The sequence below is a fragment of the Staurois parvus genome, unplaced genomic scaffold (assembly GCF_062004578.1).
Source record: "Staurois parvus isolate SC_StPar_1 unplaced genomic scaffold, SC_StPar_1.0 ptg000380l, whole genome shotgun sequence".
Taxonomy (NCBI): Eukaryota; Metazoa; Chordata; class Amphibia; order Anura; family Ranidae; genus Staurois; species Staurois parvus.
The window spans coordinates 1,061,206-1,082,012 of NW_028318176.1; the positions used below are offsets into that span (position 1 = coordinate 1,061,206).

At 42.5% G+C, this 20,807-nt stretch overlaps 1 protein-coding gene across 2 annotated transcripts in view; it reads right to left on the reverse strand.

Annotated features, from left to right (window-relative positions):
* Nucleotides 1-297: 297 nt before the first annotated feature.
* Nucleotides 298-20,807, reverse strand: part of LOC149455958 (uncharacterized) — a 221,844-nt gene continuing 201,334 nt past the window's right edge. For both annotated transcript variants that reach the window (XR_016313990.1, XR_016313991.1), the window contains one exon: nucleotides 298-1,785. The gene's annotated coding sequence lies outside the window, so the exon portion shown is untranslated. The remainder of the gene's footprint in view (nucleotides 1,786-20,807) is intronic.

The following is a 20,807-nucleotide window of genomic DNA, read 5'->3' on the forward strand; positions in this document are numbered from 1 at the left end:
AAAAGCAGCCCATATTACACATTGATAGGCACACCGTTAACTCATTGATTGCCATTAGATATAAACCTCTTCTCAGCTAGCATCATTATTAAAGTGATATCGTATATTATTGGCACGGATCATTGTAGTAGTGTCACTGGTGATGTCAGTCAGTTCCCACTGAGTGTCAGATTGCCCTCCACACTATCACATTCCTACTATAAGTAGCATTACCAGTATAGCGTCTATAGCTGCCTAAATTCCATTATATATACCATAGTTTGTAGGTGCTGTAACTTTCACACAAACCAATCAATATACACTTATTGGGATTTTTATTTTTACCAAAGACATGTAACAGAAAACATTTTGGCCTAAATTTATAAGAAATTTGATTTTTTTTTTTTTATTGGATAGATTTTATAGCAGAAAGTAAAAAATTGTGGTTCTTCAAAATTTTTAGTCTTTTTTTGTTTGTATAATAAAAAATGAAAAACCCAGTGGTGATCAAATACCACCAAAAGAAAGCTCTATTTGTGGGAAAATATGATAAATTTCATTTGCACACAGTTTTGCAGGTCCGCTCAATTACCAATTAAAGTAGCACAGTGCCGCATAGCAAATAATACCCTGGTCATGAAGGGGGTACAATCTGAGCTTAAGTGGTTAAAGTGCCACTATCACTATAAAAAAAAAAATACAAATGATGATATGAAGTGTAGCCACACACTTTCAGTGTTTTCACTCCACCCAAATGCTAGGCTTATCTGATTGGTAACATTTCAGCACTTCCTGGTAGTCTCAAAGCCAAAGTATGGGATTAGCAGTGAGAGTCCAAACTCGGAGTTTTGATCAATGAAAACAGCCAAACATTTAGGCAGAGTAGGGGTGCTGGGAGAGAAGACACAGCGATATTCCTAAATACATTTTTAAGTTTTTGGAAAGGCTGGATTTTTTTTTTATTAACAGGTTTATACCTACCTGCTCTGTGCAGTGGTTTTGCACATAGCGGCGTGAAACTTATATTCTGGGGTCCTTTGCTGGCACTCCAGGATCTCTTTATTGTGTGCCCCCTAGCAAGCTGCTTGCTATGGGGGCACACCTGTGGGCTTGATCTCGAGTCCGGCTGTGTGTCCAGTGACACACACAGTGCAGCTCAGCCTCCACCCCCTGCTACCTCCTCAGAGTTTGATTGACAGCAGCAGTAGCCAATGGCTCCCGCTTCTGCCTGAGTCCCTGTGAGGAGAGTGCTGGATCGCCTACAGGCTCACGCAAGTGCCAATACCAATCATCAGTATTGGGTTCTATAAATAAACAAATTATAACTGTTTTACCATGGTGGGTAAAACTAAAAAAAAAAAAAAAAAGTTTCTCTAAAAAAAAAAAATCTTAAAATCAATGAATACTTAATTTCAAGAGTTTGCAAATAACAAAGCAGATCCAAAGTCATGTTTATCTGTTGAACTATAGAGCGAACGTCTTTTAACATACGACCAAGTTCATGTTTCATGACATTATTCAGCTCCTGTATAGTCCTACACTTTGGAAAGGAAGAAGGAAGACACTCCTGCTTGCCGCAACAGCCTTGGCCTGCAGCACGAGTCATTACTGGGCTCATGTGTATGGTTGCTGAGTCCCATGTCATCCATACAGCTTGATAACTCCGAGGGATGAACAACCTGGTGAACAGAAGACAGGCCCTGGACAATTTGGTCCTCGTATTGGCAGACGGCAGATAGGAGCTCACCAAGTCGTGTATTCACCGCGGGATCCGAATTGTGAACTTGACACCATGTGACCAGAGCACTGAAAAGCAAAAATCAGTATTACTATAGTTCATACAGTGATCACTATATAGGGTCTCATTTATTAAAGTGGCTGTGGGCAGAATGGTCGCACAAATACTTTTTGCCAGCATGACAACGGAAGGCTGTTATAGGTCAAAAATAACTGTGCCAGACAATTCACCCTCAGACACATATTATTGAGGTGCAGTTTATTTGTCCAGTGACAGCGTAGTCTGATTAACATTTATACAGGCAAAGAAATTTGCAGTGCTGCATTTAAAGGGGAATTTTACTCTCTTAATCAACCATTACTATTTTTAATCCTTACGATAGGAAAAGTATCTCATATTTACTTGTTTTGAACATTTCTTCAGTTACTTCCTGTTTTCCAGGCCTAGGCAAAATGGTGTCATACATACCATGAATCTTCAGAAGGGGAGAGAGGCTTTTCTCAGCTAAATGCATCCTCCTTCCTGCTGGCCTGAGCCAAGGGCAGATGGATTCCAGGAAGTAAATGCTACATTAATTATCTGCCCTTACTCAAGATGGCCTCAGCCAGAAATGCTAAGAGGTGTTTTTATCAGTGATTTCTTAGCAAAATAAAGCATAGAGACATGGATGGATGGGGGAGTTTGCTTTGAATATTAAAAAAGAATTACCGTATTTTTCGCTCCATAAGACGCACTTTTTTCCCCCCAAAAAAGGGGGGAAAATGTCAGTGGATCGAATATGGAGCGGCCGGTCCGGTATTTCCACATCCGCCGTGTCAGAATACTGGGCCAGCCGCTCAGCTTTGCAGTGGGACCTTACCTGTTCCTCTATCCAGCGGCGCGCTGTCGTCCCGGCTTCTGTAGTGTGCGTGACAGCCAGGTCCCAAGTGCGCATGCGCAAAAAGCGGTGCTCTTTGTGAATGGTAAGGCGGTACCTGGGACACATGACAGATCCCAGAAGCCGCCAGACCAATCACAAAGCGCAGCGCTTCTCGCTCATGCGCACTGGGCATCCGGCTGTCTGCCGAGCGCCATTACAGAAGCCGGGTAGACAGCGCACGGCTGGATAGAGGAACAGGTAAGATCAAAGAACAACTCCGTGGAAGTCAGAGCGAGTACCTGTCAAATTCAGGTACCCGCTCCCCCCCTCCCCAAAGGTCAGCAGTCATCTCCTGTACTGTCCCCAGTCTCTGGTCATCTCCTGTACTGTCCGCAGTCTCTGATCATCTCCTGTACTGTCCGCAGTCTCTGGTCATCCCTGTACTGTGTCCGCAGTCTCTAGTCATCCCTGTACTGTGTCCGCAGTCTCTTGTCATCCCTGTCCTATGTCTGCAGTCTCTGGCCATCTCCTGTACTACTGTACTATGTCCGCAGTCTCTGGTCATCTCCTGTCCTGTATCTGCAGTCTCTGGTCATCCCCTGTACTGTGTCCGCAGTCTCTTGTCATCCCCTGTACTGTGTCCGCAGTCTCTGGTCATCTCCTGTACTGTGTACGCAGTCTCTGGTCATCCCTGTACTGTGTCCGCAGTCTCTGGTCATCTCCTGTACTGTGTCCGCAGTCTCTGATCATCCCTGTACAGTGTCCGCAGTCTCTGGTCATCCCTGTACTGTGTCCACAGTCTCTGGTCATCCCTGTACTGTGTCTGCAGTCTCTGGTCATCCCTGTACTGTGTCTGCAGTCTCTGGTCATCCCTGTACAGTGTCCGCAGTCTCTGGTCATCCCTGTACTGTGTCCACAGTCTCTGGTCATCCTTGTACTGTGTCTGCAGTCTCTGGTCATCCCTGTACTGTGTCTGCAGTCTCTGGTCATCTCCTGTACTATGTCTGCAGTCTCTGGTCAATTTTTTTCCCCCTGTTTTCTGCCTCTAAAACCTAGGTGCGTCTTATGGTCAGGTGCGTCTTATGAAGCGAAAAATATGGTAATAGCATTTTTGGCTTTTGGCAGTGTAGTTCTGCTTTAAATCTCAGTTCTCTGACCCATGTTCATTCAACATGAACCCCTTAATAAGACAATGCAGATCAAGCAAGCATGCCTTCCTATCAATATCAGATACAGCATACCTTCTCTTTTTTCATACCCCTGGGGTCCTTTCAGCAGAATCTTGCACATCTACTGACCTGGGGCCCAAGTTCAGTGCTGTGAAGCATGCACTTTAATAAACAAAAAGTGAAGAGTACACCGTAGGATGCAGAAGGGCCATGACAGATCATTTGACTGCAAGCTGGGAAAAGGAATTCAGCGGTTCTTGGGATGGGGAGCAGCTGCTTTTACAAGGTAAGGCTTTCTGGAAAAAAAAATAACTCTTCCATGACCTCAATATGCCTCTCAGCAGATAGCTTAGGGTGTCTACTTTCTGAAAAGGGGTAATTTGGGGGTGTTTGTTCTTTCCTGGTATTTTAGCACCTCAAGAAATGTGATAGGCAGTTAGAAAGTAAAAGCTGCGTAAATTCCATTATCTATACCATAGTTTGTAGACGCTATAACTTTCACACAAAGCAATCAATATACACTTATTGGGATTTTTTTTACCAAAAACATGTAGCAGAATACATTTTGGCCTAAATTTATGACAAAGTTTGAGTTTTTTGGATATTTTTTATAACAGAAATGAAAAAATATTGTTTTTTTTTTTTAAAAAAAGGTGATCAAATACCACTGAAAGAAAGCTCTATTTGTGTGAAAAAAGGAATTTCATTTATGTACTGTATTGCACAACCGCGCAATTCTCAGTTAAACTAGTGCAGCACTATATAGCAAATATTTGGCGTAAATTCCATTATCTATACCACTGCTTTGTGTGAAAGTTATAGCGTCTACAAACTATCAATATACACCTATTGGGATTTTTTTTTTATCAAAAACATGTAGCAGAACACATTTTGGCCTAAATTTTATTTATTTGAGTTTACTATATATTTTTTATATATTTTTTATAGCCGAAAGTAAGAAATATAATTTTTCTTCAAAAGTTTTAGTCTTTTTTTGTTTATAGCGTGAAAAATAAAAAGCGCACAGGTGATCAAATGCCACCGAAGGAAAGTTCTATTTGTGTGAAAAAAGGATGTAAATTTCGTTTGGGTACAGCATTGCATGACCGCACAATTATCAGTTGAAATAGTGCAGCGCAGAATAGCAAAAAGAGGCCTTGTCAGGAAGGGGGGTAAATCCTCTGGAGGGAAAGTGGTTAAAGGTAGATTTTTAAAAAAAATAACAAACATGTTCCATCCTTCCTGGTCACCCACACGGAGTTCCATTATAGGCATGGCCTTAAAGGAAACCTGTCAGGAGAGAAAGGTATAGGCTATTGCTCTCCTGAAGATGCTAGTTTTTTGGTTGTCAGACTGAGCCTCTATTTGCAGTACCTGAGTTCTGGGTCACTGGGGTTGATTTACTAAAGGCAAATAGGCTGCTGAATTTACATACAAGAGAAGATGCGCTTTGCATGGGAATTTTCTCCAGAGTATAATGAATGAGGTGAAGCTCTGCTGACTTCCATCATCCAATCATGGGCAAGCAAAAATGCTGTTTTTTTTTCATTTTCCTTGCACACAATTGGGCATTCTTTGCAACGTGAAATTTCACCACACTCACTAAGCTCTAGGGAAGCTTTCCATGGAAAGTGAAACTTCCCTTGCAAAGTCAACAGCCTATTTGCCTTTAGTAAATCAATCCCTTTGAGTCAACAAGATCAAAAATTCACATCCATCAAGAACATCACTTGCTGCATGTCTATTCTGTGTCAGTCATTCATCAATTATTGAAGACAGAGGATCAGCATCACACTCAGACAACTGGCATTAAAGTGGTTCTAAAGCCTTAAGGTTTTTCCTTCATGCATTCTATTCTGTGTAGCCCAATAAGCCATAGAACAATTTTCCCATTCTTTAACCACTTCAAGTCCAGACACTTTCACCCCCTTGCAGTCCAGGCTGGTTTTCAGCTTTCAGTGCTGTCACACTTTGAATGACAATTGCGCGGTCATGCCACACTGTACCCAAATGAAATTTTAGATTTTTTTTTTTGAGACAGATAACACTTTCTTTTGGTGGTATTTATTCACCTCTGGGATTTTTATTTGTTTGCTATATAAATGAAAAAGTGTTTTCTTAAAAAAACTTTGCAAATAAATAATCTTGCTTCATAAATATTGGCCAAAATGTATTTGGCTATCATTTTGGTAAAAAAACAAACAAACCCAAATCAGTTTATAAAAATGTTTTTCTAATTTTTTTTTACATTTTCTTTTTTATTATTATTTATATATATATATATATATATATTTATTTTTTGTACATACTGCCACCCTAGCAGTACAGTGTCATCATAGTGACACTGTACTACTTGTGGTGGGTGATGATTTTTTTTTTTTTTTTTACACGGATTACTTTTTCACCCATATAGGCTGTAAAAGCAATCATTTCTCCTCACGGACTGCATTCCTGCAGCCATTGAGAAATACTGTGAAAGCTGTGATTGGTCACAGCTTGTCACATGGTACAAGGCTGATGTGAATAGCCTTGTAGAATGTGAGCTCTGTGATCATTCACAGAATTCACAAGTAGTAAACGATGTCAGGAAGTGTCATCTTGCTTACTACTGTTCATGTGATCGCTGATCGGCCAATCACTGATCACATGAATCGGGACCTCACACAGCGGTCCCATACATCGATCTATGTTCCTCTGTGGACACAGATTACTGTGCTGCATGCTCCCAGGGAGCGCGCACAGGCAATGGAATGCGTGGGGACGTTTAGAAATGACCCCCTGAAGTATCAATGATAATAATAATAATAGTAGTATTCGTGGTAGTACCGCTACTACCACTAATACTACTATTATTATTGTCATTAGTGAGCATATATATAAGAGAGGGTACAGACGTTTGGTCTGTTGGATCTGAGGAAGAGGCAAGACCTCGAAACGCGTCAGCCTCTTGGAGGTCCAGAGTTCCCATTACAGACGAACACGTAGTGCGGATTGGACACAGTTGTTTTCTCACGATGTGCCTTTGACTGTATTGTCATTTTGTGAGTACAATACCCACTTTTATCATTTAATAAATACATTTTTAAGGTAGTGCACTAGGCCGGTGCGTCCTCTGTTTCTCTCCACTTAGTATACTTGGACTTTCCCGATCATTTGAGGGCAGCAAGGTGTGCACACCCCAGGAATTTGTGATATGGCCTATTCATATAAAGTCCATCCCTAAAGTCAGGAATATTTGGGTTTGCCATTTCTTCATTATCGTTCTTTTTGTCTGGAGGCTGAACAAAGCTGTGGAAGAAAAGGAATGCTTGGGAAGGGGGCAACTAAGTGAACCTGTTGCTTTTCCCTGCGTGGGTAAAGCACAGGTACAGGTACATCCTATTTTGGTCTGCCATGTTGTTCTTCAAGTACAAGATAAGGCCGTAAATACACAATGCATTAGTGTACATTCAGCATAAAGTATATGTTATCTGTTGCTTCTGTTCCATATATTTGTGGTTATGTCTGTATGTATTCAGCTATTCAAAGTACATCAAAAGCCAAATCTTTTTTTCATTTTTGGATAGCATAAGGAATGATTAAAACCCCCACTGCCGTTTGTGACCACGGGAGTCCTATGGAGGAGATTTCTTTTAACTTTCTGTTCTGCAACTACAAAAAGAAGCGAGAAGAAATCTACTCAAAGTAAGGAAAGCTCCTTATTAGACAGATGTCATTTGAACAAGAACTGGGTAGCACAGTGGCTAAATGGATAGCCCTTCCGCCTGGCAGTACTATGGTCATTGATTCAAATCCCAACCACGGCACCACCTGCCTGGAGTTTGCATATTCTCCCTGTGTCTGCATGGGTTTCCTCCGGGTAATCCAATTTCCTTCCACACTCCAAAGACATGCTGGTAGGTTAATTGGCTCCTGTCTAAATTGGCCCTAGTATGCATGAATGTAAGTTAGGGACCTTAGATTGTACGCCCCTTGAGGGTTAGGGACTGATGTGAATGTACAATATATATGTAAAGCACTGCTGAAATTGATGGCGCTATATAAGTACCTGTAATAAATAACTAAACAAGAGTACCAGTTGGAATATTTTCCCTCTATTTCTATTCTAACAGCATTTTATATTTTACCTCCCTTCTAATCCTGGTGACAGTGATCACCAAATCAAATAGTATGTTTCTGACCTTATTCCTAATTAAAACAGTCCCGCCAGTAAGAAAAACTGGATAAAATCTATGGATCTATCTAGGGATATACGTAAAGGCTACACATTTGCTGTAAATATACTAACCCATGTGTAGTTTTATGAATTATCCATTTTACACTTCTTTCCCAAATTTCTTACACGTGATTTATTTTTCCCAGATGATATTTACCAGACTAGCATCAGTGCAATCTCTTTTGTACCTAGTGATTATGAATCTGACCTTTCTATCCCACCTTTTCAAGACATGCTACATGTAGAAAACAACTGCACAACTAATACAAGCAATCATTTGAATAGTATATGAACCTTTTCTTTCCATAAATATGATGCATTAGAAATGAAAAATAAGGACTTGTAAAGACTTGCTAGTAAACTAAAAGCATTTTTATTAAGCAATAATTAGTGCTCTCTGATCTGTATATATACAAATATTTACTAAAGTGTATACGGTACAAAAAAAAAAAAAAAAGACTATAAACAGGGCTTATTCACACCAGTGTGCGGACCAGTGTGCGGACTCCCTTACCCTACTTCTGGCAGATAAACATACTGACAGGGGAGTGAAAAAAAGTAGTATGTGCAGTTGTGAAGGAAGCATTAACATTACATTGAAATGAATTGATACTCAAACCAATAATAATCATAAACATCAACTGTAAGGTAAATGCGGGCTGCAATGCACTTGCAGCAAGGGTAAGAAATGCAGGGCAAGTACTGTACAGATACAGCAAGAAAAATTAGAAAGAATCCCGGTATAGTAATTACAGTCAATAGCATTTGTTAACAGACGTTCACAGTTAAACAAAAGTCCTCCATATAGGAGGTCATCAAAAATAACCTGACCCAACAATAAATGTCAGTTAACACACACACATGCAAAACATATCTTCGCTCTTGCGTACATCTACTGTAAAGGTCGTTCTTAATAGCTGTCTTGCAGACTGATTTTGGTTCAAACAATGTTGGAATTCCTCACAAATCCATGAATTCCTAACTAATATACAGTAAAAAGAAAATTCTTGATTGCCAGAGACTGAAAAGCAAAGCAATGGATGGATAGCAAATGGATATCTCTTCAGCAAATACAGTGGGGGAAATAATTATTTGATCGACTACAGATTTTGTAAGTTTGCCCACTTACAAAGAAATGAAGGGTCTATAATTTTTATCATAGATGTATTTTAAAAGGATAGAGACAGAATACCAACCAAAACTCCAGAAAAAAAAACACATGATACATGTGTTATAAATTGAGTTTCAGTTCAGTGAGTAAAATAAGTATTTGATCCCCTACCAACCAACAATAATTCTGGCTCCCACAGAATGGTTATGTGCTACACAGGTTAGTCCTGTCAATTTAAGAAGGTGCTCCTAACAACACGTTAAAAGACACCTGTCCACAGAATCTCTTTATTCCATTCAAACCTCACCACCATGGGCAAATGACCAAAGAGCTGTCAAAGGACGTCAGGGACAAGATTGTAGACCTGCACAAGGCTGGAACGGGCTACAAGACCATCAGCAAGAAGCTTGATAAGATGGAGACAAATGTTGGAGCGACTATTCGCAAATGGAAGAAATACAAAATAACCATCAATCGCCCTCGGTCTGGAGCTCCATGCAAGATTTTGCTTCATGGGGTAAGGATGATTATGAGAAAAGTGAGGGATCAGCCCAGAACTACACGGGAGGAGCTTGTGAATGATCTCAAGGCAGTTCGGGCCACAGTCACCAAACAAACCATCGGTAAAACAATACGCCGCCGTGGATTGAAATCCTGCAGCACCCGCAAGGTCCACCTCCTCAAGAAGGCACATGTACAGTATAGGCCTGTCTGAAGTTTGCCAATGAACATCTAAAGGATTCAGAGAAGGATTGGGAGAAAATGCTATGGTCAGATGAGACCAAAATTGAGCTCTTTGTCTTTAACTCAACCCGCAGTTTTTGGAGGAAGAAAAATGCTGACTATGATTCTAAGAACATCATCCCTACAGTCAAGCACAGAAGTGGAAACATTATGCTTTGGGGCTGTTTCTCTGCTAAAGGTACAGGCCGACTTTGCCACATTGAAAGGCCAATGGACAGGGCCATGTATTGTAAATTCTTGGATGAGAACCTTCTTCCCTCATCCAGAATACTGAAGATGGGTCGTGGATGGGCCTTCCAGCATGACAATGACCCAAAACCTACCAAGGCAACAACAGAGTGGTTCAAGAAGAAGCACATCAAGGTCATGAAGTGGCCTAGCCAGTCTCCAGACCTTAATCCTGTAGAAAATTTATGGAGGGAGCTGAAACTTTAAGTTGCCAAGCGACAGCCTAGAAACCTTAAGAATTTAGAGAAGATCTGTAGAAAAGTGGACCAAAATCCCTCTTGAGATGTGTGCAAAATCTGGTAATCAACTTCTAGAAACGTCTTACCTCTGTGCTTGCCAACAAGGGTTTCTCCACCAAGTATTAAGTCATGTTTTGCTTGGGGATCAAATAATTATTTTACTCATTGAACTGCAACTCCATTTAAAACATTTGTATCGTGTGTTTTTTCTGGATTCTTTGTTGATATTCTGTCTCTCTCATTTAAAATACACCTATGATAAAAATGATAGACCCTTCATTTCTTTGCAAGTGGGCAAACTTACAAACCTTGCAGGGGATTAAATAATTATTTTCCCCACAGTATTAGCAAAAGTTAGTTTTATTGTTATTTATTTAATGTGAAAATTAGACCTTGAGGGTCTATGTTGCAAACATGGCATCTGCCTTATGGAGACTGTATGTGAGATATACTATACAGTATGAGCTTGTATGAAACATTTAAACCCCTGGGAATATTTTCAGCGTGGTGGGATGATATTCTATCTATCTATGGCCAATCTCAACACATCATTACCATGGTACTATCAACATGTCTGAATATACATGTATTAGCTGTCAAGCTGCTGATACATTGGGAGTGGGCAGTCACAGACCGAAGACTTCAAAAACCAAGCCTCCAAGGTAAAACATCTGCAGGGTGATTATATATTACACTTATACATTCTTCATAGACCTTTATATTAAAACTATAAACAGATCTATCTCTGATTGCTAAAATACAGTCAGGTCCATAAATATTGGGACATCAACACAATTCTAACATTTTTGGCTCTATACACAACCACAATGGATTTGAAATGAAACTAACAAGATGTGCTTTACCTGCAGACTGTCAGCTTTATTTGAGGGTATTTACATCCAAATCAGGTGAACGGTGTAGGAATTAAAACAGTTTAATATTTAACAGTTTAACAGCCTGTAGCTGCAGGCATCATCCTGGTATAAGCACTCAAAGTCCAGTGATGTACCAGTACATTGCTGGTCCTTGTTGGGCATATATGTAACAGCAGAGAACACGAACATATGATGAATCAGGTCTGTGAACCAATATGACCCCAATTCATTCTTTTTTGTAATGCCCATGTTGATGATTAGGCCAAAAAAAGTTTTAAATTCAGAAACCGTGATAGGTTTCCATGCGAATTGTCTGGCAAGAGCTGAATTTGGGTGGGCGGCTATGAATTGTTGTGCATATAAATTGCTTTGGCCCACAATCAAGTACCAGTACATTGCTTTGCCCAGACCCACCACTCATCGGTACATTGTTGACGGGCGTGCGGCAAGTAGGTAAAACATTTTTGTTTTTCTTAAATGCAAATGTTTCCTTTGAACTGTCATCAATGGGTTAGGTTCATGACAGTTCAATCAGTGCACAGCAGAGAAATACACAGCAGCATGTCTCCCTAGTAAAATACACACAGCACATCATGTAAAACAGCACACAGCACACTGTTAACCCTTTGATCACCCTAGATGTTAATCCCTTCCTGACCAATGACATTAGTACAATGTAGTCAATACCCACCCAGTGTCAGAATGCCCGCCACAGTCCCGCTATAAGTCGTTGATCGTCGCCATTACTACTATAAAAGAAAAAATAAAAATTCCAGTACAAATACCCATGGGCGTATTTGCCGCGAGGCAAACAAGACACTTACCTAGGGCGGCAGTTTACAGGGGGGCCGCGCCGCGCCTCGGAAGAAGGGTCGTCTTTGATATCACTACAGCAGGAATCCAGTGAGGAGTGGGAGTATCATGCCTCCCCTGGATACTGCGGTCATCCGGAATCATCTCTCAGCTCTGGCTCCCCACCACCATCCACTGCAGAGCTCCGGGAGCTCCGACCATCAGAGCAGCCTATAGTCTGGCCGGGCGCACTGCATGCTGGGAGTTGTAGTCCTTCCCCCACGACCCCGAACTACAATCCCGGTAGGCTGTTCAGGGGAAGGACTACAACTCCCAGCATCCAGTGCGCCCGGCCAGGCTATAGCCTGCTCTGATGGTCAGAGCTCTCCTCAGTGGATGGCAGTGGGGAGCCAGGTCTGAGAGATGATCCTGGAGGACGGCAGTGTCCAGGGGAGACAGGGATCTCTCTCACAGAGGTAGAAGAGGGAAGGAAAATGCGGCTGCGAGGGCAATACATGCCCCTCCTCCCCCCTCGGTCTCCGCCCCGCCCCGCCCGGTGAGTGATCTCCATGCCTACTGGGGGGGAGCTGAAAGGCTGACAAGAGGCTGCCAGGTGACTGACCGAGATTGAGCAGAGACTGCCAGGTGCTGACCGAGACTGCCAGGTGACTGACCGAGACTGCCAGGTGTCTGACCGAGACTGCCAGGTGTCTGACCGAGACTGCCAGGTCACTGACCGAGACTGACCGGAGACTGCCAGGTGACTGACCGAGACTGCCAGGTGACTGACCGAGACTGACCGGAGACTGCCAGGTGACTGACCGAGACTGCCGGGTGACTGACCGAGACTGCCAGGTGACTGACGGAGATTGTCAGGTGACTGACCAATACTGCCAGGTGACTGACCGAAACTGACCAGAGACTGCCAGGTGACTGACCGAGACTGACCAGAGACTGCCAGGTGACTGACCGAGACTGCCAGGTGACTGACCGAGACTGCCAGGTGACTGACCGAGACTGCCAGGTGACTGACCAAGACTGACCGGAGATTGTCAGGTGACTGACCAATACTGCCAGGTGACTTACCGAGACTGACCAGAGACTGCCAGGTGACTGACCGAGACTGCCAGGTGACTGACCGAGACTGCCAGGTGACTGACCAAGACTGCCAGGTGACTGACCAAGACTGCCAGGTGACTGACCGAGACTGACCGGAGATTGTCAGGTGACTGACCAATACTGCCAGGTGACTGACCGAGACTGACCAGAGACTGCCAGGTGACTGACCAGAGACTGCCAGGTGACTGACCGAGACTGACCAGAGACTGCCAGGTGACTGACCAGAGACTGCCAGGTGACTGACCAGAGACTGCCAGGTGACTGACCGAGACTGACCAAAGACTGCCAGGTGACTGACCGAGACTGACCAGAGACTGCCAGGTGACTGACCGAGACTGACCAGAGACTGCCAGGTGACTGACCGAGACTGCCAGGTGACTGACCGAGACTGACAGGTGACTGACCGAGACTGACAGGTGACTGACAGAGACTGACCAGAGACTGCCAGGTGACTGACCGAGACTGACCAGAGACTGACCAGAGACTGACCGAGACTGACCAGAGACTGACAGGTGACTGACCGAGACTGACAGGTGACTGACAGGTGACTGACCGAGACTGACAGGTGACTGACCGAGACTGACCAGAGACTGCCAGGTGACTGACCGAGACTGACAGGTGACTGACCGAGACTGACCAGAGACTGACCAAGACTGACCACAGACTGCCAGGTGACTGACCGAGACTGACCAGAGACTGCCAGGTGACTGACCAGAGACTGACCAAGACTGCCAGGTGACTGACCAGAGAATGACCGAGACTGACAGGTGACTGACCGAGACTGACCAGAGACTGCCAGATGGCTGACTCATAACACTAGCTGACACCTTCTCGCCACACATGCCACTGACACCTTCTTGCTGCTCATGCCACTAACTGACACCTTCTCATTGCTCATGCCACTAACTGACACCTTCTCGCCGCTCATGCCACTAACTGACACCTTCTCATTGCTCATGCCACTAACTGACACCTTCTCGCCGCTCATACCACTAAATGACATCTTCTCTTCCCTCATACCACTAACTGACACCTTCTCGCTGCTCATTCCACTAACTGACACCTTCTCGCCGCTCATGCCACTGACACCTTCTCGCCGCTCATACCGCTAACTGACACCTTCTCGCCGCTCATACCGCTGACACCTTCTCGCTGCTCATACCAAATACTGACACCTTCTCACTGCACATACCACTAACTGACATCTTCTCTTGCCCCATACCACTAACTGACACCTTCTTGCCGCTCATACCACTAACTGACACCTTCTCGCCGCTCATGCCACTAACTGACACCTTCTCGCCGCTCATACCGCTAACTGACACCTTCTCGCCACTCATACCGCTGACACCTTCTCGCTGCTCATACCAAATACTGACACCTTCTCACCGCTCATACCACTAACTGACACCTTCTCGCCGCTCATACCACTAACTGACACCTTCTCGCTGCTCATACCATTAACTGACACCTTCACAGAAAGATGTGGCCGACCACTAAGTTCCGCCCAGAAAACGTTGGTGCAGTAAAGACAGTGAGGGTACATGGGGAGGGGGAGGGGTGGCGATTTTTGTGAGGCCTAGGGCAGCACAAAACATAAATACACCACTGCATATACCGCCATTTGTAGAGGCTATAATGTCCACAAAAATCAATTAATTTACATGTATTGGCATTTATTTTTTAGCAAAGACGTAGCAGAATACATTTTGGCCTAAATTTAGGAAGAAATATTGTTTGTTTTTTGTTTATAGCACAAAAAATAAAAACCACAGAAGTGATCAAATGCCACCAAAAGAAAGCTCTACTTGGGAAAAAAGGACATACATTTCATTTATGCACAGCGCTGCATGACCGCGCAATTGTCAGTTAAAGTAACGCAGCATATCGCAAAAAATGGCCTGGTCAGGAGGGGGGTAAATCCTCTGGAGGGCAAGTGGTTGAGGAAATACAGACTCATTAGATATCTGATATCTAGATTACATATCTAGATCCAAATTAAGCCCTGGATCACTCGACTTTGAACCCGACTATTTAGTGTAACTTCATTGTGACTTACTGACACTGCGCGACAAATGTCAATGCAAGTCGCAATGAAGTCACACAAAAACGAGTGCAGGAACCTTTTTCAAAGGCGCTGAAACTTGAGTAGCATCGATTTGAACCGTTCCTTTGCCAGTAATGGGGTGCGACTTGCCATGCAACTTTGAACTCTCAAGTCTCATGACAAGTCACACATTACAGAACTTTATTATGCTCAAGATACCCCACTGAAGGGATTACATATAAATACTGCTCTGGAAGCCAAGGGAGCAGCTGACGGTATGTTTTTCATTCTTGCCTAAGTTCCTGTGTAAGCTGGTACCATGACTGATGCCTCAGGTTTCCTGTTCCAGGCTGGCTCTTTTCTCCTGCAGTGTCCTATTGAGTCACCCATGCATGTAGAGACTAGAGCTGTGTTTCCTCACACTGTGCATATCAATACAAACACACAGCCCCATGGCCTAGGATGGCAAGGCACTCCCCTGCTCTTCCCTCCTCCAAGCTTAGACTGACTTGATACTGCACTGTCTACTTTTAACGCTTTCATGTGAGGACCAGACGTTCAGGGAAGCAGACCTGAGAGAGCAGAAGCCATTAGCGTGGAAAATTGTAAACTGCAAGTGTTGGGGCAAGAAGTTTCACACAGTTTAATAGGAAATGTTTATTTTATTGTGCTCAATGTATTAACCACTTGCCCTCCAGAGGATTTACCCCCCTTAATGACCAGGCCTCTTTTTGCTATTCGGCGCTGCACTAATTCAACAGATAATTGCGCGGTCATGCAATGCTGTACCCAAACAAAATTTACATCCTTTTTCTCACACAAATAGAGCTTTCTTTCGGTGGTATTTGATCACCTGTGAGCTTTTCATTTTTAGTGCTATAAAGAAAAAAAGACTGAAAATTTTTAAGAAATACAATATTTTTTACTTTCGGCTATAAAAAATATATAATAAACTCAAAGTTAGTCATAAGTTTAGGCCAAATATTTTGTTAAAAAAATCCCAATAAGTGTATATTGATTGCTTTGTGTTAAAGGTATAGCATCTACAAACTATGGTATAGATACTGCAATTTACGCCATTGTTTTGCTATACAGCGCTGCACTAGTTTAACTGACAATTGCGCAGTCATGCAATATGTTACATAAATTAAATTTACGTCCTTTTCGTCACACAAATACAGTAGAGCTTTCTTTCTTTGGTATTTAATCACCTGTGCGCTTTTTATTTTTGGCGCTATAAACTTAAAAGGTTTTAACAAAAAAAAAAATTTGAAAAAAAAAACTATATTTTCTCATTTCTTGCATAAAAACTATCCAAAAAAGCAAAAATGTTGTCATAAATTTAGGCCAAAATGTATTCTGCTACATGTTTTTGGTTATAAAATCCCAATAAGTGTATGTTAGTTGCTTTGTGTGAAAGTTATAGCGTCTACAAACTATGGTATAGATAATGGGATTTACGCAGCTTTTACTTTCTGACTGCCCATCACATTTCTTGAAGTGCTAAAATACCAGGACAGTACAAACACCCCCAAATGACCCCTTTTCGGAAAGTAGACACCCTAAGCTATCTGCTGAGAGACATATTGGGGTTTATTTACTAAAGCTGGAGAGTCCAAAATCAGACTCCCTTTTGCATAGAAACCAATCAGCTTCTAACCTAAGATTGTTCAATGAAGCTTTGGCAATGAAACCTGGAAGCTGATTGGTTTCTATGCAGAAGGGAGTCTGATTTTGGACTCTCCAGCTTTAGTAAATAAACCCCATTGAGTCCATTGAATAGGTATTTTTTTTCCCAAGTTTTTGGAAAATGACAAAAACATTTTTTTTTTTTTTTACACAAAGTTGTCAATTAAATTATATATTTCTCACACAAGCCATGGGTATATGTGGAATTACACCCCGAAATACATTCTGCTACTTCCACTGAGTATGGGGGTACCACATGTGTGAGACTTTTTGGGAGCCTAGCCACATACAGGAGCTTGAAATCCAATGACCACTTTGAAAGCCTGACGGTGCGTAACTTCTTCATTTCACTTCCTCACTACCTATCACAGTTTCGGAGGCCCTGAAATGCCAGGATAGCACCAACCCCCCCCCCCAAATGACCCCTTTTTGGAAAGTAGACACCCCAAGAATTTTAAAAAAGGGCATGGTGAGTATTTTGCAGATCAAATTTTTTTCTCACAAGAAGAAATATATTTTTGTTTTCTTTCTTCATTTCCCAAAAACTTGTAGCACCAAACGAGATCTGCAAAATACTCAACATGCTTCTTATCAAATTTCTTGGAGTGTCTACTTTCCAAAAAGGGGTCCTTGGGGGGGTTTGGTGCTATGCTGGCATTTCAGGGCCTCCGAAACGGTGATAGGTAGTCAGGAAGTGAAATGAGGAAATAAAGCCCTTTAAAAGCCTGAAGGTGCTTATTGGATTTTGGGGTCCTGTACTTGGCTAGACTGTCAAAATGTCTCTCACATGTGGTACCCCCATACTCGGTAGAAGTAGCAGAATGTATTTTGGGGAGTAATTCTACATATACCTATGGCATGTGTGAGCAATAAATTATTTAATTGACAATTTTGTGTAAAAAAAAATATTTATTTATTTTTTTAGTCATGTTCCAAAACTTGTGGTAAAAAAATAAATCCTTCCATTGACCTTCCATTGCCTCTCAACAAGTAGTTTGGGATGTCTACTTTCCAAAAAGGGGTCGTTTTGGAGGGGGGGGGGGAAATTTTATGCCCAGCATAAGAATTTTATGCCACACATCATTCACTCTTCTAACCACCTGAAGACCAAGCCTTTTCTGACACTTTTTGCTCACATGAAAATAATCAGTATTCTTTGCTAGGAAATTACTTTGAACCCCCAAACATTGTATATTTTTTAAAGCAGACACTCTAGTGAATAAAATGATGGGTGCTGCAATTTTTTATGCCCCATAGTACTCGTGCAGCGATTTATCAAACACAATATTTTTGAAAAAATACACTTTTTTACTTTCAATGCACAAAAACACAATATTTTGGCCAATTATTTGGTAAAATTTAAAAGATGATGGTATTCTGAGTAAAGCGATACCAAACATGACATGCTTTAAAACTGCATGCCCCGTGCAATGGCGACAAACTGCAAACATTTTTAATATCCATAGGCAACGCTTTAAAAGCCTTTAAAAGCTACCATTTTAGATTTACAGAGGAGGTCTAGTGCTAGAATTACTGCCCTTGACCTGACGTTCACGGCGATACCTCACATGCATGGTGCAATCGCTGTTTACATACCTGCACAGGGTCAATGCTTTTTTTTTTTTTTTTTTTAAAGTTATTTTAATTTTTTAAAATTATTTTTACATTGTCCCTTTGATTTTTTTTTTTTTGATCACTTTTAATGCTATCATAGGAAATGCAAATATCCCCTATAACTTCAATGGGCATTGTCATATATTCTTTTTTGAGAAATCTGGGGTCTATCAGACTCTATCTCCTATGCCCTTACATTATCTAATCTCACCAAGATCGGTGTGATCAGATGCTTTCCCAATTTATAAATGGCGCTGTTTGTATCCTGCAAAACTGAAGAGATGAAATGCTCGTAGCTTCCAATTTCTTAGACTATAGAGATGATTGGCGCCATTCCGGTCTGAAATCAGTTCTATGGTCAGCTGGAAGAAACACCAGCTGCATTCTCAGGTTCGCCCGATGGCACGGGACTGCCTAAGAAGGCCACGGAAGGCAGTGGTGGAGGCGGGGGGCATCCTATCCCGCTGCTTGTAAAAACAATCCTGCAGCTAATTAGCCACTAGGATTGCTTTTACATGAAAGCCGATTGCCGACTGAGAAAAACGATACCAGGATGATGCCTGCAGCTGTAGGCATTATCCTGGTATAACCAAAGTCCAGTGATGTACCAGTACGTCGCTGGTCCTTGTTGGGTAAATATGCTATGTTTTTTTTTCTATACAGCCTGTGGGCTGAATGAAAAAAGAGAAGAAATCTCTGCCAGAAAAGGTGTTTGGTATGCCCACCATTAGAATATACCGCCCTGCATCCACCCACTTCTAATGGTGGGCACACATTAGGTCACATGGTGCAAATTCTTGGTGGCTGCAGAACACTACTTGTGCTCGCCACCGCACCAGCTTGTAATGCACTTATGGGACTTGCCACGTCTCCAAATGATACTGCAGTGCTGGTATGTGAAAGACCAGGATGTAGTAGGCCGCTGGTGCTTGCCAGTTCACCAAAAGGTAGTGTGGCACTAGTACTGACACTCTGTTGCATATGAGAGTCATCAAAATTTACTGGCAAGTGCTAGCAGAGATCAGGCCTGATTCTGCCAACACTGCGGTTTTGTGTGCAATGTATCAAGTGACAGTGATCTACTGACACTGCACTCGCTGGGTGAGAAGGGGAGGGGGATAAGCGTAGGGGTTAAATGCAGGTGCTGGGGCTAATCCCGCTAACGCCGTGTTTTTGGGGACACTATACTAATGTGAGCGCTGGTATAGTGCTGATCTGATCAAAGATATTGATCAGTTTAGACACTATATTAGCAATGGAGGTTTATTGTGTATGTGGGCGTGTTCCTGGCAATCAAGGGGTTAAATGTGATTACTGGTATACTGATGGGCAATCTGACTCTACCTGGGAGGGGCGTTAAACCACAGGAACGCGAATCACACACATATATATATATATACACATACATATGATTTTGCACACCAGTATTTCTGCTATAGGGCGGTCAGATAGCAGTTACAGAAGCGGTTTGCATTACGGCGCTGCTTTACTTTAACTCGCAATTGTGCGGTCATGCAACACTGCACCAAAATAAATTTATGTTCTTTTTCCCCAACAAATAGAGCTTTCTTTCGGTAGTATTTGATCGCGGTTTTTATTTTTTGCGCTATAAAACGACAATTTGGAGAAAAAAACTATATTTTTTATTTTTTGCTATAAAACATGTCCAGTAAAAAAAATTTAAAAATCCAATTTCATCATAAATTTAGGTCAAAATGTATTCTGCGACGTCTTTGCCAAAAAAAAATCTCAATACGTGTAAATTAATTGGTTTACGTGAAAGTTATAGCATTTACAAATGGCGGTATAGATACAAGGCAGCTCACCTCCCTGTTGGTGATTGCCAGTAATCACCGGGCTCCGATGGGTATCACTGGCCGGGACCCGGTGATTGACACCCGGGGCTGCATGCCCCCTACCTGGAAATGCAGGATCACGTATATATACACGTGATCCTGCGCACAGGGGCCGCCCTGCAGCAGTAAATGTACTGTGGGTGGTCCTCAAGCGGTTAAGTAAACGGTTCCTGTCCGCCCTATAGCAGAAACACTGCTACAGGGCGGCACGGGTGCGCACAATCATGTATATATCACCTAGTATCCATTCTCTGCCGCGGCTGTCAATGACCAGGTCCCAGACAGTAAAACAGCACACAGTTAATCCTTTGATCACCCCACATATTAACCCCTTCCTGCCCAGTGCCATTAGTATAGTGTCAGTGCTTTTTATTAGCACTGATCACTCAGTGACACCAAGTCAGTTCCCCCAAGTGTCAGAATGGCGGCCGCAGTCCCGCTATAAGTCGCTGATCGCCGCCATTACTAGTAAAAAAAATAAAAAAAACCCAGTATATATATACCACCATCATTTGTAAGCGTTATAACTTTC